The following is a 25150-nucleotide window of genomic DNA, read 5'->3' on the forward strand; positions in this document are numbered from 1 at the left end:
TAATTTTCAGAATATATAAACAGCTCATACAACTTAATAACAAAAAAACAAACAACTCAATCCAAAAATAGGTAGAAGACCTAAACAAGAATTTCTCCAATGAAGACACAAATGGCCAATAGGCACATGAAAAAATGCTCGATATCACTAATAAACAGAGAAATTCAAATCAAAACTACAATGAGGTATCAGCTCACACCAGTCAGAATGGCCATCGCTCAGAAGTTCATGAATGATAAATGCTAGAGAGGCTGTAGAGGGAAGGGAACCCTCTTACACTGCTGGTGGGAATCCAATTTGGTGTAGTCATTATGGAAAGCATGGAAATCCCTCAAAAAACTAAAAGTAGACTTACCCTATGACCCAGCAATATCACATCTGGGTATATAATTGGAAAGAACTCCAATGTGAAAAGATACCTGCACCCCAGTATTCATAGCACCACTGTATACAATAGCCGAGACATGGAGGCAAGCTAAATGTAGCAACAGATGACTGGATAAAGAAGTTGTGGCATATTTATACAGTGGAATACTACTGTACCATGAATAAGACAAAATAAAACCATTTGCATCAACATGGATGGAGCTAGAGATCGTCATTCTAAGTGAAAGCAGCCAGAAACAGAAAAATACCAAGTGCTACCACTCATATGTGCAATCTAAAAAAAGAAAGAAAAAGACAGTGAACTCATCTACAAAACAGAAACAGACTTGCAGACTTAGTAAACAATCTTAAGGTTACCAGGGAAAGGCAATGGGAAGGGATAAATTTGGGAGTTTGAGATTTACAAATGTTAGCCACTATATAGAAAAGTAGATTTTAAATAAAGTTTCTTCTGTATAGCCCAGAAACCTATGTTCATTATCCAGCAATAACCTATAATGGAAAAGCCGATACAGCCACCAACTGAGGAAGCAAGAGAAGAAAGGATTTAGTTATGCTGGGCTAGAGCCCACTTCTAAAATCCTTGTCAGCCACTGAGGCTGCCTCGAGTACACTGAGCCCTCCTCCCAGGGACAGGCTGACATGACATGTGTCCTGCAAACCTGGGGCAGCAGAGGCCGTCCCCAGGTCTGGCCCTGAGATAGATGGGAGCAAGTCCACCTGCTCCCCTTGGGGCAGCACCCCTACCCACAGCCCCCGCCACCTGACTGCACCGCGCCTGCCTCTCAGGAACCAACTGACTTGAAAACAAGTGATCCACGTACCTGGGGCAGGGGCAGGGAGATGGGCAGAGAGCTGGCAAGCTGGTCGACTTGTCCCCATCTCCCCAACGGCCTGTCCAGGGCTCGTCCTCAGCTACTCCAGGCACGGTCTGCAGGTCAGCCTGCTTCTGGTAGGAGGGCACGGTGTGGTCGAAGGTATTGGCGAGGTTTGGGGTCTGCAATTGGGAGCCCGTGGATTTGCTACAAACTCCCCAGCGCATGGCCTGAGCTTGGCCTCTGCTGCCCCAGTTTTGTGGAACTCAGGTTACAGGTCAGCCTGCTCCTGGAAGGCAGGTGCTGTGCTGTCAGGGAAAGGCGGCGGCTGCGATGGCAGGATTGGGGCTGCCCTGATGGTGCGCGGGGGTTGCGACCATTTCCCACTGCTTCTGCAGCCATCCCAGCACACTGATCGCACCGAGCCCACCTCCCAGGAGCAGACTGACTTGTAACATGAGTCCCACAAACCTGGGGCTTTACAGGCCACCCCCAAGGTCAGGCCGTGGGAAAGATGGGAGCAAATCCAGGGGCTCTCATGGGGCAGCCTCCATTCCATCCGAGGCCCCGCGACCACACCGCACCCGCCTCCCAGGAGCAGGCCATGGTCTGAGGACCAGTCAGAGATGCTCCGGAGCCGTCCAGCGCCCTCCCACCTCCCGGGGCTGTACCTGCTCTCCTAAACCCGGGTATAAGCGGCGGCAAAAACGCGGGGTTCAGGAACTACTAATAGCAGGGTTACCACAAACCACAGCAGCGGCTGGGTCCCGCCTAAGAGTCCTAACGGGACGCACGGCCGGGACCTCACCTCCGCACCCCTCCCTGGGCGCCTCCTCAGCTGCACAGCACACGCCTCACCCACCGGCTCCCCAAGCAGCGCGCCCCCACCAGCGCCCCCTTAACTGCCCGGCAGCGGCAGCCGAGCCGCGGGCAAGCAGCGGCCCAGACCCCAGGCCGTGTTCCTCTTCCAGGAGCTGGTCCAGGAGCACCCGGCTCCCGCCAGCTTCCACGTGTTCTGGGCGGCTTCTGGCGTCTGCGAGTCTGTCCGTCGGCGCGTGCACGCCCCTCCTCCTCCCGCCTGCAGCGCAAACCGCCCGGGTGGGTCTCCTGCTTTACCGGACCTGGCCACTGGGGCTGGGAGGGGCCAGGTGGGGCCCCTCCTGCTCTTCCCGCCGGGTCTCCATCCCCAGAGCCTTCACCCCGCCACTGACTGGGTCCTGGCACTGAACTAGAACCACGACTGTCCTGGGCCAGGCCACACCCCACCAGCCCCACTTCCCCTGCTCACCCTCCCCTCCCTATTACTACCCTCCCACCCCTGGCCAGGCCTAGTCTCCCACAAGACCTTGAAGACAGGGCTTCTTCTCCTCACACTGAGGTCCGTGCCCTGACACTCCGTCCTGCTAGGTCCTAACCTAAGGCCCCTACACCCTCATGCCTAACCACAGGACCCCCAACATCCTGAAACAATCCCCCTCACCTCTCAGCCAGGTCAGTTCCACTCTGAGCGGGCCCCACACTCCTCAACCTATACTCCCTCACCATTGGATCCCTTTCACTCTGACTGCAACCCTACCCTGAGCTGAATCCCTCACCCCTCACCCTGTGGTTGGGGTGGGGAAATCCGGGCTCCAGTAATGATGACTACTGCCACCAGTGGGGGATCCAGCCTAGTGTGCACGTTCATAGTTAATGTCTGAGGCTACAGGGCGAGGCAGGCTGGGCTGAAAGCGATTCCAATTCCCGCCCTGGCACCCTGATCCCCGCACCCTGTGTCTCATCTGACCTGATGGATCAGGGTGATCCCAGGCTGCCAGCCACTGGCCTGTGGGCCTTGGGTGGTTGATGGTCCTGATGGTGATCTGGACCCCTAGGGCAGAGGCATTGGGCACGCGGACCTTTGGGGTGGGGGAGTTCAGAGGGTGCACTTGAGCCAAGGGGTAGACAGCAGATGGTGGGCTGTGTGCATGGGGCTGTGTGTGTGGCCTGGCCTCAGCCCAGGTGGGTGCAGGGATCTTGTTCATTCACACCAGGCCAGAGGGAAGAGGGACGGGAGCTTTTAAAGCTTCAAAGTTAGGAAGCCAAGGCTGGAGAGCAATGTAGGCAGGTGCATTGGCCAGGCCACCTTGGGGCCCCCCTCGACGCTGGTCCCTTGCATCAGGGGAGACTGGCAGTTGACTGGCCAATGAGACATCCTCTGCTGTGGTATAGTTTACAGGCAATTGAAGGGATTTTGACAGGTAATTTTAATCCAATAATTGTCACTTACTCTGCGGGAGATCAGGTCCAAAGTCATGGGGAATCTGGCAGTGATCCTGCCTGACCTCCAGCCTGGGACAGTGGAGGACCCACCCAGGAATCATCATGTTAGCTCTCACCAAAAGTCACTGTAATAGAGAAGAACAAATCTGACTCCATATTGGATCTGTTCATTTTCCTTTAACCCTCTGCCGTGTTCTCTAGGCTTAGTCTAGCTAGCTCTGCTTCTTTTGTAAAACAATGTTGCCTTTAGCCTAAAATAAAGAGGAGAGCCTATTCTCAGGGCTCTGAACTTTAAGGATATTAACACTTTTGCACTCCTATAAAGATAACAATTTGCAGAATAGAAAAAGTTTGTTTTGTTGCAGGCTTTACAGGAACACCATGATCTGACCCACGTGGACAGCTGCAAAGGATTCCAAGAACAAAGAAATCCTACACCAACAAGTTTGCAACAACCAACCACAGCCCCTCCCCTTTTTAGTAGAAAAGGAGCCTGAAGTCTGACTTGGGGAAGATGGTTCTCCAAGTCTGCCATTATCTTGGTCTGCAGCTGTCTATGTAGACCAGGTCATAGTGCCTCTGTAAATCCTCTAACAAAACAAAAGTTATTTTATTTTCTGCAACTTGTTGTCTTTATATAAGTGCAAAAGTGTTAATATCATTAAAGATCAGAGCCTTGAAAATAAGCTCTCCTGTATATTTCCGGCTAAAGGCAACATTGTTTTACAAAATGTGCAGAGCTAGTAAGATTAAGCCTAGAAAAGAGGGCACAGGGTTAAAGCCAAAAGAACAGATCGTCTATGTAGTCAGATTTTTTTCTTTTCTATTATACTATATTCTATTTTTGTTTTAAGTTTATAAGAATAAAGTTTAGCCTTTTCCCATTTTAAATTGTGCAGTTTTCAGGAGCATGAAGTGCATTCACAATGCTGTGAGAACAACACCACTGGTTTCAGACTATTTCCTTCCTCAAAGTGAAAGCTTGTATACAAAGCGAACCCCACATCCTACCTCCCCCAGCCCTTGACAAGCCCTAATCCCCTTTCTCTCTCTATGTCTTTACCTATCTGGAGGTTCCCTATCAATGAAATCATATAAAAGGTGGCTTTTTAAATATTTTTTTGTCTGCCCACATATCTTAAGTAGGGAAGGGTGAATTTTTGTTTGTTTGTTTTCACGTGAATTAGCATTTTTGTATTTGGAGAGGAAAACCAGCTGGATTAAAGATGAGACGTACCAAATGAAACTCTTTTAGTAACTGGCATAATCTCGGGGTAGGCACTGCTGTTCTAACTGTGAAACCAGAGCCAGAAGGGAGATGCTTAGCTCTTCTTGTGGCAAAATAAAAGCATACAAAAACAGAAAACAAAGACCAAGAAAGACAGATTGAAAGGCAAACCACAACCTGGAAAAACCTTTCCTCATGACCCAAGGTCGGAGAAAAGTTTCACATCCCTGTGGTCCAAAACCCTCTTGAAGCCCAGTGTTCTGAAAAGAAACAAAACACACACAGGCATTTCCAATGAGAGGCAGTGCAGGTGGCCAGTGTCTGCTAGAGATGTTCGACCTCTCAGGTGAGGACACAGGCAGACGGACAGACTGCAGAGACAGCTTTGGCCACCATCATACTGGTAGGACTTTAGCCCGGTGACAACCAACCCTGGTGACAACGTGAGCAGGCAGAGGCCCCAGGAGGTCCCCTGGAGGGAAAAGCAAATGGACGTCCTCTCCGGCAGAACAAGGTGCAGGATACATCAAGGCGCCAAAGGTGCATCCCTTCCCCAGCAGTGCTGGTCCTTAGAGGAGAACCCACCAAAGTTCTTGCACAATTTTCAAAGATAATTTTTCTTCAGTAACATGAATTCAAAATAATCAATATGTCATCAAAGGATTTTCAGAAGTGACCTGCCGTGGGCCAGAAAAATACATACATAAATATACACATATGCACATAAATATATATACACATACATACAGGAAAAGAGACAGACTGAAACACAGAAATGCAGGGGGAGACAGAGAAACAGAGAGAGAGACAAGACAGAGAGAGAGGCACTGAGAGGCAGAGACAGAGAGAAGGAACACTGGAGCCGGTAATGAGTGGAACTCACACACATTTTCACAAGTCAGTCTACATGTCAGAACCTGGTCCCAAAGTCCATCCACCTTCCAGGGGAAGGTGTGGGGATCACACAATGGCGTGGAAACAGAAGGCAAAAAATAGGAAACCATTGTGGGGCAGCCCACCACAGAGGCCGAGATGAGACACTGGATCTGTATGTCAACATGACAGAATGACCTAGGTGGCTGTATGCCAGAGCGGATGATGTCAGAGTTGTATTTAATTTCAGTCTCACGACTGGGAGCTGGGAAGCATGTAGCAAGGAAAGTGACTTTCTCCAGACCCCAGGGCAGACGCCGGCCGGTGTGGCATGTTCTCTGTGCTCCGCCAGCCCTCTGTGGGGTCCTTCCTTTGCTGAGTCTGTGCACGAGCTCCCTGTGATGCCAGCCCGTGGGGGTGACAGATGCAGTAGGTGTTTCTAGGTCTAGAGACAGGATGGCTTCTCTAGGAAGCAGGGGCCAGAATGATCCCCACTGTGCCGATGGGGGTTTGGGGAGACCCTGAGAGGCACGTGGCTTGTCCAGGGTGACAGCACTGCTGAGTGGGGGGAGCCAGGTCTGACCCAAGGTGTCCTCAGAGCTGCGGCACTGGCTGCATCCAGGACTCCCCAGGGCTATGGGGGAGGCTGAGTTGGTATCACTGTGTGTGAACATGGAAAGAAGTGAGAAATGAGAGATCGGCAGCCCAGAAAGGCCCTTGGGGAGCTTTGTGTCAGGAGGAAGCTTGGATAAGTGGACCCCAGTAAGTGACCTCACTTCCCTGGCAATAGAGCCCAATAGAACTTGGAACCGAAGTCACCAGTCACCCACTCTGTAGAGAAGTCCCTACTCAGCTCACCTGGTTGGAGACAGAGGCATGTTCTGCTGCATCCCATTATCCCGAGGCCGCAGCTCCCGGAAAGCCCGCAGCGAGGGGCTGTACCAACACTACCGGCGCTGGGTCAGGTCTCACTCAAGGCTCCTCTGGCCTTTTGGCGAGAGACACCCAAAGGTAAAACAGGGAGGCCCAGGGCAGGCCCGCCCAGGCTGGGCCACCACTCAGATCCCACCCAGGTAGAACCATGGCCCTTTCCTGGCTGGTGGAGATGGAGCAGTCATGTTGGGGATGGGTTTCTGCCTCAAGCAAGAGCAGGTCAGAGGCCTAGGGGGCCGGTCACATCTCCAGCCCAGGTCAAAGCTGGCTGGCTGGGATGTGGAGAGCCGGGGAACGGTCCTGCTTCCCGAGGTGGAGCCCATGCTCTCTGGGTATGTCTTTTCCCTCCTGGGTGTCTGAGCTGAACAAGGTCCCAGTCTGACCTGGCAGCAGAGGGTCGAGTGGACAGAATCAGGAGTGTTCCTGGCCGGGCAGGGCTCTGAGACTTCCAGGCCGAGTCAGCCGCTGGTCACTGTCATTGCAGAGCCAGATACCACATACTGAACAGAAGCTGATGAATAAGAACACCAACACCCCCTCCCCAATTGAAGGGCTGGTGTGCCACTATTCTGAGGGCCAGCACAGGCTCCAGGTGGGTCTGGATATGGAGGGGTACCCACCACCATGGCCCAGAAATCAGTGGGGCAGGCCTCCGACCCATACATCACCCAGGGCTCTCCCCAGGGACCGGTCCGGGGCTGATGGGTAGCTCAGCACACCCGGCTCTGACATGGAGCACCGTGCCCACCTCGCTGCAAGGCAGGTGGAGGACCAGGGGTCGCCGAAGCAGAGCCCAAAGGTCAGAAATGCAGGTGTGTTGCATGTGTGTAGGTGAGGGAGGGGCAAGGGCTGGGCCACACAGGGAGGTGTCCCCAGAGGCTACTGTTTTGACCAGAGCAAAGAATGGCCTCAGACCACCTGTCTGGAAAAATTCTGTCACAGAACACATCCTGTGGGCACTTTCTGGGTGGGAGCTGTCTGGAAAGCTCTGGTAAGGTTTCTGTCCTTGAAAAGGCACATGGAAAGGGAGGCAGGTGGGTCAATTTTTCCTCTCTCACAGCATGAGCACTTCCACAAGACTTAAAACTCTCTCCACATCCAATAGTTACACAGGAGGCAGGGGCAGAGGAAGATGTCAGAGACCAAAAAAGGATGATCTGGATCCAGCAGTAGACCCCGAGCTCCCCCCTGCATCTCCTGCAGCTCCTCCTGAACCTGCATCTGCAGCTGGACTGCTGGACAATGGAGAAACAGTTCAGGCATCACCACCCCCTGGGGCAGAGCCCCCTCTGCACCCACCCACACCTTCTTCTCCAAAATGTTCTCCAAAATCCCACCGCCAGTCCCCTTCCCCTCCCAAACGACTTCCCTTCCGCTGGAGATGTTTTTGTTTGGTTTTCTTTAGTTTTCTTTGTTTGTTTCTCATCATTTATGGCATCCTTTATTTTTCTTTTTAGAGTTTCATGTAATAAAATATAGACATTTCCTCTTTTAAATTGTGCAATTCAGGAGCATTAGGGGCATTCACAATGTTGTGCGACCATCACTACCATCTAGTTTCACACTATTTCTTTCCTCAAAGTGAAACCATGGATCCAGAGCGTGCACTCCCCTCCCTCCTCACCCAGCCCCTGACAACCCCAAGTCCTCTTTCTCTCTGCGTGTCTTTACCTTTCCTGGGTGTTCCCTGTCAATGAAACTTTAAAAAAGGTGGGTTTTTTTTGTCCCTGCCCACATGTTTTAAGCTGGGGCTGGTGATTTTTTTTGTTTTCACTTGAAACAGCATTTTTATTATTTAAAGGGGATATCCAGGGGGATTAAAGATGTGATGTACAAATTGAAGCCCTTTTAGTAACTCTGTGCATAATCTCAGGGTAGACACTGCTGTTCCCCCTGAGACACCACAGCCAGAAGACATAAGGGAGATGCTTAGCTCTTCCTGTGGCAAAAACAAAACCAAACAAATAAAAAAAATTTGCAAAAGCCCAGAAAAACAGCTGGAAAGACAAACCACAACCTGGAAAAAACATTCTTCATAACCCAAGGTTGGCGAAGGGTTTCCCACCCCTGTAGTCCAAAAACCTTTCAAAACCCAGTGTTCTAAACAGAAATAGAACAGAAATGGGCAGTTCCAATGAGAGGCAATGCAGGTGGCCAGTGTGTGTTAGAGAGGCTTGACCTCTCAGGTGAGAACTCAGGCAGACGGAAACACTGCAGAGACAGCACCGGTCACCATCACACTGGCGGGTCTTTAGTCAGGTGACAACCAGCCCTGGTGACAATGTAAGCAGGCAGAGTCTCCAGCAGATCCCCTTGAGGGAAGAGTGAAGGGACACTCCTCTTCAGGAGAACAGGGTGCAGGACGCATCAAAGGGCCACAGATGCATCTCTTCCCCAGAAATTCTGATCCTTACAGTTCGTCCCACTAAAATCCTTACACACCTATTCAAAGATGCCTTTTCAAGGGTGTTCATCACAGCACTGGTTGAAACAGTCGGAATTAAGGCAACACTAATGTTGATGGAGAGGGGATGGGGTCCATTCGTTCTGGTTGATGTGAATGAATGAATGCTGTGCAGTTGGAAAAGTGGGTGCCTGGTCTCAATCCAATGTCAAGGGAGGCCTCAGGATGGAAGTATGCAGACCCACTGTCTGCATCCAGGGTCCCATCTGCACTACCACATATGTGTGAAATCAATATAGATGTAAATTGATCTGATTGTGAGTGTGTGAGAGGCAGAGATCGAAAGAGACATACTGAAAGACACAGAGACTGAGACATAAGCAACAAATCATTCATGACGGTCACCTCTGTGGGTGGGAATTACAAATCTATTCTCTTTTAGGCAATATTTCAATTTTTTGTAATGTGTCTGTATTACTCTACTAATTCTAAAAGGATTAAAATCCTATGTTAATGTGACCCATTCATTACTCATCTATGGAGTAATTAAAGTACACTAATCCTGTTTTTAAAAGAATTTAAAGCCTCCTCAGGACTCAGTTCCATGTCAGCTCCGTGGCAGCAGAGGTTCTCCAGGAGGTCGTGTCTTTTCTGAATCAGCGTCCAATAGAGGTGAGGAAGAAGTATCAAACTTGGGCACTGAAGACTACAATAGATGAGAGATTCTGTTGAGAGAAATTAAGACCTACATTCACAGAAAATAATCCCATATTCATGGAGCAGAAGGCTTCATTCTACTAAGATGACAATAGTCCACAAATAGATCTAAGGATTCAAAGAATGCCTACCCAAATCCCAGTTTCTGTTTTGCAGGAACTGACAATCAATCTAAAATTCACGTGGAAAATCCAGGGGCTCAGAATACATGAGTGAATTTTGAAAAAGAACAAAGTTCGAGGAAAGGAAAGTCAGATGGAACCCACGGTTAATACAAAAGCACTTTAAGCTGAAGATACCTGAGATTCAACAGATGTAGAATAAAACCTGTCATGGAAGCCAATTCTCTCCTCTCCCTTTGCCCTATTAAGTTAGGTTGATAAAAAGCCTTTAACTTTCACCATTTAACATGGTAGTTACTTTTCTGGTTGGCTCCTGCATGTGTATAAATAAACCTTTTCTCTCGTTCGTCTCCTCTTTACTTCTGTGGGCCCTTTGGGAGGGATTCTGAATGATGGGGACCTGCTCTTTTCTCACCTTCTTTAGTGATATCTTTTGTCCATGGTGAAGTTCTTAAAAAAAGAAAAGACTCGTTGGTTTTGGGTCAGATTTGGAACCGCATAATGCTACCAGAGCAAGTATTAAAAATGGAGGAGAGGAAATCACTGAAGAAAAAGAGAGTCTCAGATTCACAAAAGGCAGAATACCAGAAAAGGGGAAGAGAATATCTAAAGATGAGCCAAATAATATCAGAAAACTCAAATGAGGAGATAATAACAGGGCTAAAGTCAGTCCTAAGCAGACTAGATAATGCAGAGGGACTCGTGAATGACTGTGAAGACAGGGGAACAGAAATCCCACGATCAGTAGAAGACATAGAAAAGCAAGTGTAAACCAATGCAAACATTGCTGTTGAATCACGGGGTAAGACAAAGCATGAAAGAATATGATACATAAGAGCCCCAGATAGGAATGCAAGAGATTAAAAACAAAAAAGAAGCCTGAAAATTTATTTGTAGAAAAATCAGACTGAAAATTTCTGAAAGCCAAGAAAGAATCATCTATAAGATTTCAGGAAGTGCACAGCGTCCAAAGGAGGTGGAATCCCAATAGACATACAAGCAGCTGTATAATTCATATCTACAAAGTTCACGATTATCCCATTGATTTAAAATGCCCCTAGACGAAAGCAACTTAGTCACAACAGAACCTCCAGAGGGGTTTCAGCTGATATCTCGACAGAAATATTGCAGGACAGGGAGGAGTGCCAGGACATAGACCATAAACTGAATGAGATAAAGCTGCAATCTAGGTTAGCCTATGCCACATGTCCGCCATTAATAATAATGGCAGAGCAAGAGAATTTCACAGACCGGCAAAACTTAAAAGAAATCAGCAGTTTGAAACTAACCCTAAAAGAAAAATTGAGGATTCCACCCTGAATAGACAGTAGCAAGTTGTAATTGGTATAAGAAAACCATTACTGGAAATGCAGGAAGAGCTTGAGATTCAAAGAATAAAAAAGAAGAAGGCAAGTAGGACAGCAAAACCCTAGAGATGGGAGAGGGAAGCATTAAATCATAGGTGATTTTAAGCAGTGTCTTAACTGAATCAGCTCCTATGACTCTCTGTTTGAAGCAACCGGAGAGATGCATGGCCTAATGTATTTGCAAAACAAACAACAAGCAAACAAACAATCAATCAATCAAACACAAAAAGGGTACGGTTGGCTGACATATACCAAAGAAACCATGAATATTCAAAAGAAAATACTCAAAGTGATGTCAAGGATCATTCAGCACGCATCGACCCAGTATTGGTGCTTGCATGTACTCAACACACTTGTATTCAGAAAAATGATGCATGCATAAATATTCATAAGTATTGATTCATAAGAGTACATCGTAACACAAATCTAATGACGAGTTTGAATAAAATGTTTTCATAGACCATGATATAGACTTACATTGTTTGCAACAGGATGAATGAATGCCCTATACTACCCTAGGTAGAGACGAAATGGCATAAGCCTATAACAAAGACAAGTAGCTCTGCAAAACTATACAAAGAGCTAAAGAGAAAGACAGTAAAGTGCACATAGGGGTTGGTTTCATTTCTTGGAATTTCAGCCCCCAATAAACAATTAGATATATACTCTGAGAGTGTGGGTGTTTCAGCAGAAAGCAACAAACGGATATGTGTTCTGGGTGAATGGATATTACACAAACATAATTTCTTTAGTGTGTCTCTGTGAACTGTGTACTTTTAGAAAGTTTAAAGTCGTGTGAAACCATAAACTAAAACTGGACACATTTCCCTCCATTTGTACTGTGTATACGGATCTGAACCAAAGGAAAGTGGGAAGAAAAAAGGACCATGGGACGCTAGTGGATAGAATCACATTAACCTTAGGAATCTGTCGTCTGATGCAGCCCCTCCCACAACAATAACAAGATGTATCAACCATTGTAGATGGCAGTTACCTGTTGGATTCCAGGTGGAAAGCTGATGGGTACCTCGAGGCTTGTTGTGGCTGGTGGATCCAAGGAAACTGGGCAGAATTCTGTGGATGGATCAGTGTGAGGGAGGGGCTGCCGCCCTCTGTGGAGTTTGTCTTAGGTCTTTTTTTCGGGAAGCTGTGTAAGTTCGAGATACTGCTGCTGCCCAAGAACATGAGATTTCGGGTAAGTTTCCAGAACGTGAAAGGGCAGACAGTGGAAGATCTGTCTGTCATCAACTTACTGGTGAGGCTCCAATGTCCTTAAAAAATGGCCAATTCCTCTTGAAGTCGACTTTATGGGAGACACAAAGAGAAGCTGGCAGAAAAGCTGGCTGCACGGATTTAGCAGAGATGCGAACACATTCATGAGAGTTGTTCTGCTACAATGGAAAATACTGGCATGGAGACATCTCTAGAGAATACCAGGCCCAAAGAGCTTCATGAGACATATTGAACCTCGCTGATACTGGCAGAAATATATGGAGTGTCAACGTGCCCTTGAAGAAGTTACTCAATTCCCTGCTCCAAGAACGGGTCCAAGATTCCTGACGTCTACTAGAGAAGAGATGGCAGAGATGATAAAAGTGCTCATGTTCTTGGAAGAGGTCATTAGAATCCACACGTCCCAATGGGCATTTACAAACAATTCAGACCAAAATGCACCAAGACCAGGTAAGACTTTTCCCATTATTGCCCTTGCTATGAAGCCCTTGCACTAACCTACCCTCGACTCAGGCATCCATTTTAAAGATCAGCACCTGAGGTGAAATGAAGCCTGTAGGAGAAGTGCAAGCCCCTCCTAGAATCAGGGTTCCAACAGATTCACACTCTGAGAACAACAGTGAAATCCTCAAAGATCAAATACTCTAGACTAAAATAGATATGAATTGAATACTTAGCTAACAGTAAGAAATGATGACATTCCCCTAGATTCAGCAAATGCTGGGGTTATGTCTTCTTTGGGGTGAAGGGATTGTGGTAAGTGAGGGGAATCTTTGACTGAACTTGAATAGGTATTAGGCCTCAGTTTCACAAGACAGTATAGTCAAATATTAGAAGTCAAATAGTGAACTGAACTGTAAAAGTCGCCAAAGACATTAAGGACACAGGTTATGTGGACCGTCTTTCCCTTCAGTCAAGCCCCGGGTGCACTATATCATGGGGGTGCAGACTTGGATTTGTTAAATTGCTTTACCCATCATGATCGGAAGATTAAGCATTCTCATCACTGATAGAAAAACACCTGGTTCTCAACAGCCTAGCATAGCTGCAGCAGGATTCTCATACCTATTATGCCTCTAGGTGCTTTAGGAATCAAGCCTAAATGTATATATTTTGTTTGGATTTTCTTGTATTTTAGTAGAGAGTAATGTTACATCTTTAAATGCCAACATTGGCCAGTATGAGACATTGGAAATAAAGGGTAACACTTTCAAAACGAAAACCCATGTTGCGGGTAATTTCAAAGTTCCAATAGGTATTTCCTGGTTCCTGTTGCTGTTGGAGGCTTCAAGAGTAAAGAGTTGACATGTCCCGTTTAAAATTTGGACAGCTATTTTATATTCCATTTCTCTATTATTTCCTTAGAGCTGACAAAATGTTACAAAAATAGACAAATCGGGTTCTAGGTAGATTTAGTATGTTTCAAAAACTAACTTCATTTTCATAAAGATCCCAAAACATGTAAATCTATTCTATTAACCTATTTAAAACCTGCATGTGAGTTATTAACACAATGTCAAAACTGGAGCCATTGGACAACACTCCCACCATGGCTGTATAAAAAATAGAGCAAAGTAAACATCATATTTCTGTGAATTATATCTGTAAAGTGATGATTTATCAATGCCCAGTTGACAGAGAAACAGTGCAACATGCGCCCACTTGCTCCCATTTACACAGTAATGTAAACATCCACTCACCCAGCCCTTGGCAAAGGACACTTGCCGAAGAGTGGTCTGTTACTTCCAAAGACAGGATGAGGCCTCAGAAACCAGGAAAGGGGAGAAGGCAGTGTAGAGAATGGAAACCACTACAGGATCTGACCTCTGGTAATGGAGCAGCAAAGGTGAAACTCTGCTTTACTTGGATGCACACTCTCAAGCTGACTGCACACATGGGATTGAAGGTGATGTGCTGAGTGTTAGAAGAGGGCACAGCAGATGCTTGGCTGACAGAACTCAAAGAAATCAGCACAAAATACCCCCACAATTGAATCGGTGAACAAGATCCGAGCTGCTAAATTTGAGCTAGCAGAGGCAGAGGAAAAATAGGGATAGGACTACTGATGACGGCACACGCAGAACTCAGGGATCTAGAGTGCATTCTGGGTTGTGGTGAGTCATATCAAGAGAGAAAACAGAACTGTGACCTCAGTGAGAAAGCAACCACACTGGCGTGTGATGTTGTGTTTATCGATATGTCCTATGGCCACATCCACTGCATCTGCACGCCAGGGACCAATTTGGTATTTTGCAAATAGAACACATGTGGGGATCAATCTGAGACATCATGCATCTGGTCCGAGGGTTCAAGGGGCGTTGGGGATGAAATCAGCATTAAAAGTTTTAGGTTGTGCTACATTCGTAACCTGGACTGGGATTACTGTCTTTTTTGTGGCCGAGGATGCGGAACACCTCTGTGGTTGCCTTCGTGAAAACATGACACAAGGATGAGAGAACAAGGAAGTGTGTTCAAATTCCACAGTGTAAGAAGATGAAGCATTTCCTTCAGCATTATCTCCCAAATGTAGAAGCTACAATTTGGATGGCAATGACATGGTACTGCACAGAGGAAACATAGGTCGGTCTGTGGGATCATTCCAGCAGGCCCTGAAGTATGACATCCATACATAAGTTTCCACTGGTGTTTCTGAAGACAGGGAAGCTCTGGGAAGAACTGGTAACATTGGGACATTCCCATGGAAATAAAACTTACAAGCTCACTGTCTGTTGGCTGTGTTGTAAACACACCAATATGACATACAGAAGAATGCAGAGCTGAAAAACTTTAGAAGCATCATTTCCACTAGATGAGATGCCCTGTGCACTTTCAGAATTGTGAGATTAGAATAATAAAATTGAGGTTATACTAATTGAAATATTATGGTGTGTTCATCACAACAAAGGCAACACCAGCAAGTAGAGATATACCAGACAACACACACAGGAACAGGACATGGCATCAATGTCTAGGGAAAATTGTCCTCACAGAAATGTCATGGAATTGCGTACACCAAAGAGTCTAAAATTTTCAATAAATCAAGCCTTATAAGTCTAGATTAGTTGCCTGATAGTACTTAACAAGCAGAGAAAAAGCAGTATAGTAAAAGAAACAGGAAGTACCAATTCAGTTCCAGAGAGATTGAAGGTCCAAACAATAAGCTTTCAAGCAACTTGATGGCAAAATGCTACCAGAGCAGGCATTGAAAACGGAGGTGAGGAAAACTCTGAAGAACAACAGTGTCTCAGATACACAAAACGCAGAATACCAGAAAAGAGGAATGGAAAATCTAAAGAAGAATCAAATAATATCAGAAAACTCAATGGATGAGATAATAACTGGACTAAAGTCAGTCCTAAGCAGACTAAATAATGCAGAGGGACTCATGTATGAATGTGAAGAAAGGGGAACAGAAATCCTTCGATCAGAAGAAGACATAGAAAAGCAAGTGCAAACCAACGCAATCATTGTTGTTGAATCCTGGGGTAAGACAAAGCATGAAAGAATAGGAATCATAATTGTCCCAAATGGAAAAGCAAGAGATAAAATAAAAAATTCTGAAAAGGTATTTGTAGAAAAATCACAATGTAAAATGTTGAAAGCCAAGAAAGAATCATCTATACGAATTCAGTAAGTACACAGCATCCAAAGTAGATGAAAATCCAATAGAACAACAAGCAGCTGTAGAATTCAAATAAACAAAGTTCATGAACATCCCAGGGTTCTAAAATGCACCTCGAGGATAGCAACTTAGTCACAACAGAACCTCCAGAGGGGTTTAAGCTCATATCTCGGCAGAAATTTTGCAAAACGGGGAGGAGTGCCAGGACATAGGCCATAACCTGAATGAGAAAAAGCTGCAATCTAGGGTAGCCAATGCCAAATGTCTGCCATTTCTAAGAATGGCAGAGCTAGGGAATTTCACTGACCGGCAAATCTTAAAAGAATTCAGCAGTTTGAAACTGATCCTAAAACACAAGTTGAGAATCCTTCCCTGAATAGAAAAGTAGCTAGATGAAATGGAAATAAGAAAACCATTATTGGAAATGCAAGAAGAGCATGAGTTGCAAAGAAGAAAAAGGAAGAGGGAAAGGAGGACATCAAAATCTTAAGATGGGAGAGGGTAGCAGGAAATCATAGGAGATTTTAAGCACTATCTTAAGTGAATCAGCTTATATGACTGTCTGTCTGAAGCAAAGGGAGAGAAGTAAGGCCTAATGTGTTTGCAAAACAAACAATCAAACAAACAAACACGAAAAAGTTACAGTTGGCTGACATATACCAAAGAAACATGTTTATTCAATACAACATACTCAAAGTGATGTCAAGGATCATTCAGCACGCATCTACCCAGTATGGCGGCTAGCATGTACCCAACACACTTGTATTCAGAAAACAGATGCATGCATTAATATTCATAAATATTGATTAATAAGTGCATATTGTGACCCAAACCAAATGACGGTTTTAAATAAGATTGGGTCATAGAACGTGATATAGACTTACAAGCCTTCCAACAGGATGAACGAATGCCATACTCTGCCCTACATAGAGAAGAAACGGCATAAGAATATAGCAAAGACAAGTAGCTCTGCAAAACTATACTAAGAGAAAAAGAGACAGACAGGAAACTGCACAATGGGATTGGTTTCACTTCTTGGATTTTCACCCCCATGAAACAAATGGATGCATGTTTTGAGAGTGTGGGTGTTTCAGCAGAAAGCAACAGAAGGATATGTATTCTGGGTGAGTGGATATTACACAAACATGAGTTTCATTTAGTGGGTCTCTGTGTACTGTGAAATGTTAGAAAGTTTCAAGACGTGAGAAACCGTAAACTAAAAATGGACACAGTTCCATCCGTTTGTTCTATGTATAAAGAACTGGACCAAAGGAGAGAGGGAAGAAAAAAGGACCATGGGACGCTACTGGATTGAATCATATTTCCCTTACGAACCTCTGTTTTAATGCAGACCCCCCCATCAATGAAATAATGCAGCAAACATTGGGGACGGCAGGTACCGGATGGAATTCCAGATGGAACCTTTGTGTGTACCATAAGGCTTCTTGTGGCTGGTGGATCCAAGGTAACTGGGCAGAATTCTCTGGGTGGATCCGTATGATGGAGGGGCTGCCACACTCTGTGGAGACTGGCTTTTGTCTTTTGCTCGGGAAGCTTTATAAGTTCGAGTTACTGCTGCTGCCCTAAGACCTGAGTTCAAGTGTAAGTTTCCAGAATCTGAAAGGGCAGACAGTGGAAGATCTGCCTGTCATCAGATTACTGGTGAGGCTCCGAGGTACATTCAGACTTCCCAGTCTTGTTGAAGTCGACTTTATGGGAGACACGAAGAGAACCTGGCCGAAAAGCTGGCTGCACGGATTTAGCAGAGATGCGAACATATTGATGAGAGTTGTTCTTCTACAATGGAGAATACCGGCATGGAGACATCTCTAGAGGATACCAGGCTCGAAATTCTTTCATGAGACCTACTAAACCTCGGTGATACTGGGAGAAATATACAGAGTGTCAACGTGCACTGGAGAAATTTATTCAATTCCCTGCTCCAAGAACGGGTCCAAGATTCCTGAAGTCTAAAAGAGAAGAGATGGCAGAGATGATAAAAGCACTCATGTTCTTGGAAGAGGTCATGAGAATCCACAGGTCCCAAGGGGCATTTACAAACCATTCAGACCAAAATGAACCAAGCCCATGTAAGCCTTTTCACAGGTTTGTGCATAGCTATCAAGCGCTTGCTCTTCCCTCCCCTCCACTCAGTCATCTATTTTAAAGGATCAGAACCTGAGATGCAATGAAGCCATTAGGAGAAGAGCAAGCCCCTCCTAGAATCAGAGTTCCTCCAAATTCACACTGTGTGAACAACGGAGAACTCCTTAAAGTCAAATACTCTCGACTAAAATAGATAGGAATTGAATACTTAGCTCACACAAAGAAATGATGACCTTCCCCTAGATTCAGCAAATGCTGGGGTTATTTCTAGTTTGGGGTGAAGGGAGTGTGATAAGTGAGGGGAATCTTTGACTGAACTTGAATATGTATTCGGCCTTCAGTTTTTCACGACAGTATAGTCAAATATTATAAGTCAGATAGTGAACTGAAATGTAAAATTCATGAAATACTTTAAAGATACAGGTTATATAGAGAGTCTTATGCTTCTGTCAATCCCCGGGTGCACGATATCATGGGGGTGCACACTTGGTTGTGTGAAATTGCTTTACCCAATATGATCGGATGATTAAGCATTCTCATCAATGATAGAAGAACACCTGGTTCTCAATTGCCTAGCATAGCTGCATCAGGGTACTCATAGCTAAAATGCCTGTATGTGCTTTTGGAATCAAGCTTAAATTTGTATATTTTGTTGGTTTTACTTGTATTTTCCTAAAGAGGTATGTTACCCCTTGAAATGCCAATGTTGGCCAGTATGTGTCATTGGGAATAAAGGGAACCACATGCACAAGGGAAACACAGGTTCTCGGCTATTTCATGGTTCCTATAGGAACTTCATGGTTCCTGTTGGTGTTGGAGGTTTCAACAGTAAAGAGTTGACATTTCCCCTTCAACATTTTGGACTGCGATTTTACTTTCTAACTGTCTATTATTTTTCTTAGAGTTGACAAAATGTTACAAATTGACAAGTCTGGAATCTAGGTGGATTTAGTATGTTACAAAAACTAACTTCATTTTCTTATAAATCCTAAAACATGTAAATCAATTCTATTAACCTTCTTAAAAACTGCAACTGAGTTATCAACACAATATCAAAACTGGGGTCTACGGACAAACCCTCCCATGATGGGTGTATAGAAAACAGAGCTAAACAAACATCACATTTCTGTGAATTATATCAGGAAAGTGTTGATTTATCAATGCTCATTTGGCAGAGTACCAGTGTAACCTGTGCACTCTCACTCCCATGTACACAGCAATGTAAACATCCACTCACCAAGCCCTTGGCACAGGAAACTTGCTGAAGATTGGTCTGTTACATCCAAAGAGAGGATGAGGCCTGAGAGAACATTGAAGCAGGAGACGGCAAAGTAGAGAATGCAAACCAGTGCAGGATCTGACCTCTGGTAATGGAGCATAAAAGGTGATACTCAGTATTACTCGGACGCACACTCTCAAGCCGGCAGCAAACTTGGGATTGAAGGTGATGCCCTGAGTGTTAGAAGCATGCACAGCAGATGCTTGGCTGACAGAACTCAAAGAAATCAACACAAAATATCCCCACAATTGAATCTGAGACCAAGATTCGAGCTGCCAAATTTGAGCTAGCAGAGGCAGCAGAAAAAGAGGGATAGGGCTACGGATGACGGCACACGCAGAACTCAGGGATCTAGAGTGCACTGTGGTTTATGGTGGGTCCTATAAAAAGAGCAAACAGAACTATGACCTCAGTGACAAATCAACCACACTGGCGTATGAGGTTGAGTTTATCAATATGTCCTATTGCCTCATCCACTGCATCTGCATGACCAGGGACCAATTTTGCATTTTGCAAATAGAGCACATGTGGGGATCAATCAGAGATATCATGCATCTGATCTGAGTGTTCCAGGGGGCGTTGGGACTGAAATCAGTATTAAATAATTTAGGATAAGCTACATTCGTAACGTGGACTGGGATTACGTTCTGGTTTCAGGCAGACGATGCTGAACAGCTCTGTGGTTGCCTTCGAGAACCCAAGACACAAGGATGAGAAAACATGGAAGTGTGTTCAAATTCCACAGAGTGAGAAGATGAAGCATTTCCTTCAGCATTATCTCCCAAATGCAGAAGCTACATTTTGGATGGCACTGACATGGTACTGCACATAGGAAACATAGGTCGGTCTGTGGAATCATTCCAGCAGGCCCTGAAGTATGACATCCATACATATGTTTCCACTGGTGTTTCTGAAGACAGGGAAGCTCTGGGAAGAACTGGTAACATTGGGACATTCCCATGGAAATAAAACTTACAAGCGCAATGTCTGTTGGCTGTGTTGGAAACACACCAATATGACATACAGAAGAATGCAGAGCTGAAACTCTTTAGAAGCTTCATTTCCACTAGAGGACGTGCCATGTGCACTTTCTGAACTGTGAGATTAGCATAATAAAACAGAGGTTATACTAATTGAAATAGTATGGTGTGTTCATCACAACAAATGCAACACCAGGAATTAGAGATATACCAGACAACACACAGAGGAATAGGACTTGGCATCAATGTCTAGGGAAAATTGTCCTCACAGAAATATCATGGAATTGTGTACACTAAAGAGTCTAAAGTTTTCACTTATCCAAGCCTTTTAAGTCTATATTAGATACCTGATAGTACTTGACCAGTAGAGAAATAGAAGTATAGTAAAAGAAACAGGAAGTACAATTTCAGTTCCAAAGAGACTGAAGGCCCAAACAATAAGCTTTCAAGCATCTGGATGGCAAAATGCTACCAGATCAAGCATTGAAAATGGAGGTGAGGAAAACACAGTAGAAAAAACTGTGTCTCAGAATCACAAAAGGCAGAATACACGAAAAGGGGAAGGGAAACTCTAAAGAAGAATCAAAAAATATCAGTAAACTCAATGGATGAGATAATAACTGGGCTAAAGTCAGTCCTAAGCAGACTAGATAATGCAGAGGGACTCGTGAATGACTGTGAAGACAGGGGAAAAGAAATCCTTCGATCAGAAGAAGACATAGAAAACCAAGTGCAAACCAACGCTAACATCACTGTTGAATCCTGGGGTAAGAAAATGAATGGAAGAATAGGATTCATAAGAGTCCCAAGTGGAAAAGAAATAGATGAAATAAAAAATTCTGAAAAGGTATTTGTACAAAAATCACAATGAAACATGCTGAAAGCCAAGAAAGGATCATCTATACGAATTCAGGAATTACAAATTATCCAAAGTACGTGAAATAGCAATAGACAAACAATCAGCTGTAGAATTCAAATAAACAAAGTTCATGATCATCCCAGTGATCTAAAATGCACCTTGAGGAAAGCAAATTAGTCACAACAGAACCTCCAGAGGCATTTCAGCTCATATCTCGGCAGAAATTTTGCAAAACAGGGAGGAGTGCCAGGACATAGGCCATATCCTGAATGAGAAAAAGCTGCAATCTAGGGTAGCCAATGCCAAATGATCGCCATTACTAAGAACGGCAGAGCTAGGGAATTTCACTGACTGGCAAACCTTAAAAGAATTCAGCAGTTTGAAACTGATCCTAAAAAACAAGTTGAGAATCCTTCCCTGAAAAAAAAAGTAGCAAGATGAAATGGAAATAAGAAAACCATTATTGGAAACGCAAGAAGAGCATGAGTTGCAAAGAAGATACAGGAAGAAGGCAAAGAGGACATCACAATCCTAAACATGGGAGATTTTAGCAGGAAATCATAGGTGATTTTAAGCACTATCTTAAGTGAATCATCTTATATGACTGTCTGAAGCAAAAGGAGAGATGCATGGCCTAATGTGTTTGCAAAACAAACAATCAAACAAACAAACAAACACCAAAAGGTTAAAGTTTGCTGACATATACCAAATAACCATAGATATTCAATACAAAATACTCAAAGTGATGTCAAGGATCATTCAGCATGCATCAACCCAGTATGGCGGCTAGCATGTACTCAACACACTTGTATTCAAAAACAGATGCTTGCATTAATATTCATAAATATTGATTCATAAGTGCACATCATGACCCAAATCAAATGACGGTTTTGAATAATATTGGGTCATAGAACATGATAAAGGCTTACAAGTCTTCCAACAGAATGATCGAAGGCCATATTCTACCCTACTTAAAGAAGAAATGGCATAAGAGTATATTAAAGACAAGTAGCTCTGCAAAACTGTACTAAGAGCAAACGAGACAGACAGTAAAGTGCACATTGGGATTGGTTTCACTTCTTGGAATTTCACACCCATGAAAAAAATGGATCCATGTTCTGAGAGTGTGGGTGTTTCAGCAGAAAGCAACAGAAGGATATGTATTCTGGGTGAATGGATTTTACACAAACATGAGTTTTCTTTAGTGGGTCTCTTTGTACTGTGAACTGTTAGAATGTTTCAAGATGTGTGAAACCGTAAACTGTAAATGAACACAATTCCTTCAGTTTGTACAGAGTAAAAAGATTGGGACAAAGGAAAGAGGGAAGAATAAAGGACCATGGGACGCTAGTGGATTGAATCACATATCACTTAGGAACCTCTATTTTAATGCAGCCCCTCCCCCATCACTGTAAATGTGCAGCAAACATTGGGGAAGGCATTTATCGGATGGAATTCCAGATGGAATGTTGGTGTGTACAGCGAGGCTTTTTGTGGCTGGTGGATCCAAGGTAACTGGGCAGAATTCGGTCGGTGGATCAGTGTGATGGATGGGTTGCTGCCCTCTGTGGAGATTGGCTTTTGTCTTTTTCTCAGGAATCTGTGTTAGTTCGAGTTACTGCTGCTGCCCTAAGACCGGAGTTCAAGGGTAAGTTTCCAGAAACTGAAAGGGCAGACAGTGAAAGATCTGCCTATCATCAGATTACTGGTGAGGCTCCGAGTTACTTTCAGACTTCCCAGTCCTGTTGAAGTCAACTTTATGGAAGACATGAAGAGAACCTGGCAGAAAAGCTGGCTGGACGGATTGAGCTGAGATGCGAATATATTGATGAGAGTTGTTCTGCTACAATGGAGAATACCAGCATGGAGACATCTCTAGAGAATACAGGCTCGAAAGCCGTTCATGAGACCTACTGAACCTCAGTGATACTGGTAGAAATATACGGAGTGTCAACGTGCACTAGAGAAATTTATTCAATTCCCTGCTCCAAGAACGGGTCCAAGATTCCTGAAGTCTAAAAGAGAAGAGATAGTAGAGATGATAAAAGCACTCATGTTCTTGGAAGAGGTCATGAGAATCCACAGGTCCCAAGGGGCATTTACAAACCATTCAGACCAAAATGCACCAAGCCCAGGTAAGCCTTTTCCCAGGTTTGGGCCTTGCTATCAAGCACTTGCTCTTCCCTCCCCTCCACTCAGGCATCCATTTTAAAGGATCAGAACCTGAGATGCAATGAAGCCATTAGGAGAAGAGCAAGCCCCTCCTAGAATCAGAGTTCCTCCAACTTCATCCTCTGTGAACAACAGTGAAATCCTTAAAGGTCAAATACTCTCGATTAAATAGATAGGAATTGAATACTTAGCTCACATAAAGAAATGATGACCTACACCTAGATTCAGCAAATGCTGGGGTTATGTATTCTTTGGGGTGAAGGGAGTGTGGTAAGTGAGGGGAAACTTTGACTGAACTTGAATATGTATTCGGCCTCATGTTTTTATAAAGTATAGAGGAATATTATAAGACAGATAGTGAACTGAATTGTAAAAGTTTTGAAAGACATTAAAGACACAGTTTTGTAGAGCGTCTTAGACTTCTGTCAAGACCCGGGTGCACGATATCATGGGTGTCCACACTTGGTTTAGTTAAATTGCTGTACGCAATATGATGGGATGATTAAACGTTCTCATCAATGATACAAGAACACCTGGTTCTCAATTGCCTAGCATAGGTGCATCATGATTCTCATAGCTAAAATGCCTGTAGGTGCTTTTGGAATCAAGCCTAAATGTATATATATTGTTTGGTTTTTGTTGTATTTCCCTAAAGAATAATGTTACCCTTGAAATTCCAACATTGGCCAGTATGTGTCATTGGGAGTAAAGGGAACCACATGCACAAGGGAAACCCAGGTTCTCGGTTACTTCATGGTTCCAATAGATACTTCATGGTTCCGGTTGGTGTTGGAGGCTTCAACAGTAAAGAGTTGACATATCCCCTTCAACATATTGGACAGCATTTTTACTTTATATCTTTCTATATTTTTCTTAGAGTTGACATAATCTTACAAAATTGACATGTCTGGCATCTAGGTGGATTTAGTATGTTTCAAATTCTAACTTCATTTTCTTATAAATCCCAAAACATGTAAATCAATTCTATTAACATTCTTAAAAACAGCAACTGAGTTATCAACACTTGTCAAAATTGAAGTCTACGAACAAACCCACCCACCATGGCTGTAAAGAAAACAGAGCTAATCAAACATCACATTTCTTTGAATTATATCAGGAATGTGTTGATTTATCAATGCTCAGTTAGCAGAGAACAAGTGTAACCTTTGCTCACTCCCTCCCATGTACACAGAAATGTAAACATCCACTCACCCAGCCCTTGGCACAGGAAACTTGCCGAAGGATGGTCTGTTATATCGAAAGACAGGATGAAGCCTCAGAAAACCTGGAAGCAGGAAAAGGCAATGTAGAGAATGGAAACCAGTGCAGGATCTGACCTCTGGTAATGGAGCATCAGTGGTGAAACTTTGTTTTACTTGGACGCACACTCTCAAGCGGGCAGCACACATGGGATTGAAGGTGATGCGCTGAGTGTTAGAAGAGTGCACAGCAGATGCTTGGCTGACAGAACTCAAAGCAATCAGCACAATATATCCCCACAATTGAATCTGAGACCAAGATCTGAACTGCCAAATTTGAGCTAGCAGACGCAGCGGAATAAGGGGGATAGAGCTATGGATGACTTCACACGGAGAACTCAGGGATCTAGAGTGCGTTGTGGGTTATGGTGGGTCCTATCAAGACAGCAAACAGAACTGTGACCTCAGTGAGAAATCAACCACACTGGCGTGTGAGGTTGAGTTTATCAATATGTCCTATAGCCTCATCCACTGCATCCACAGTATAAGGGACCAATTTGGCATTTTTCAAATAGAGAACGAGTGCAGCTCA

At 44.5% G+C, this 25150-nt stretch overlaps 1 long non-coding RNA gene across 2 annotated transcripts; it reads right to left on the reverse strand.

The window, feature by feature from the left end:
• Window positions 1-8987: 8987 nt before the first annotated feature.
• On the reverse strand, window positions 8988-24786 carry LOC135320554 (uncharacterized). Of its 2 annotated transcripts, none has more exons than XR_010379734.1 (3): window positions 24572-24786; window positions 12103-12276; window positions 8988-9627 (listed from the first exon to the last, which is right to left on the reverse strand). It is a non-coding gene; the product is annotated as an uncharacterized LOC135320554 (long non-coding RNA). The 2 variants fall into 2 exon arrangements; XR_010379733.1 differs by having other exon boundaries at window positions 12103-12279.
• Between the last annotated feature and the right edge of the window lie 364 nt (window positions 24787-25150).

Source organism: Camelus dromedarius, unplaced genomic scaffold, assembly GCF_036321535.1.
Source record: "Camelus dromedarius isolate mCamDro1 unplaced genomic scaffold, mCamDro1.pat HAP1_SCAFFOLD_179, whole genome shotgun sequence".
Lineage (NCBI taxonomy): Eukaryota > Metazoa > Chordata > Mammalia > Artiodactyla > Camelidae > Camelus > Camelus dromedarius.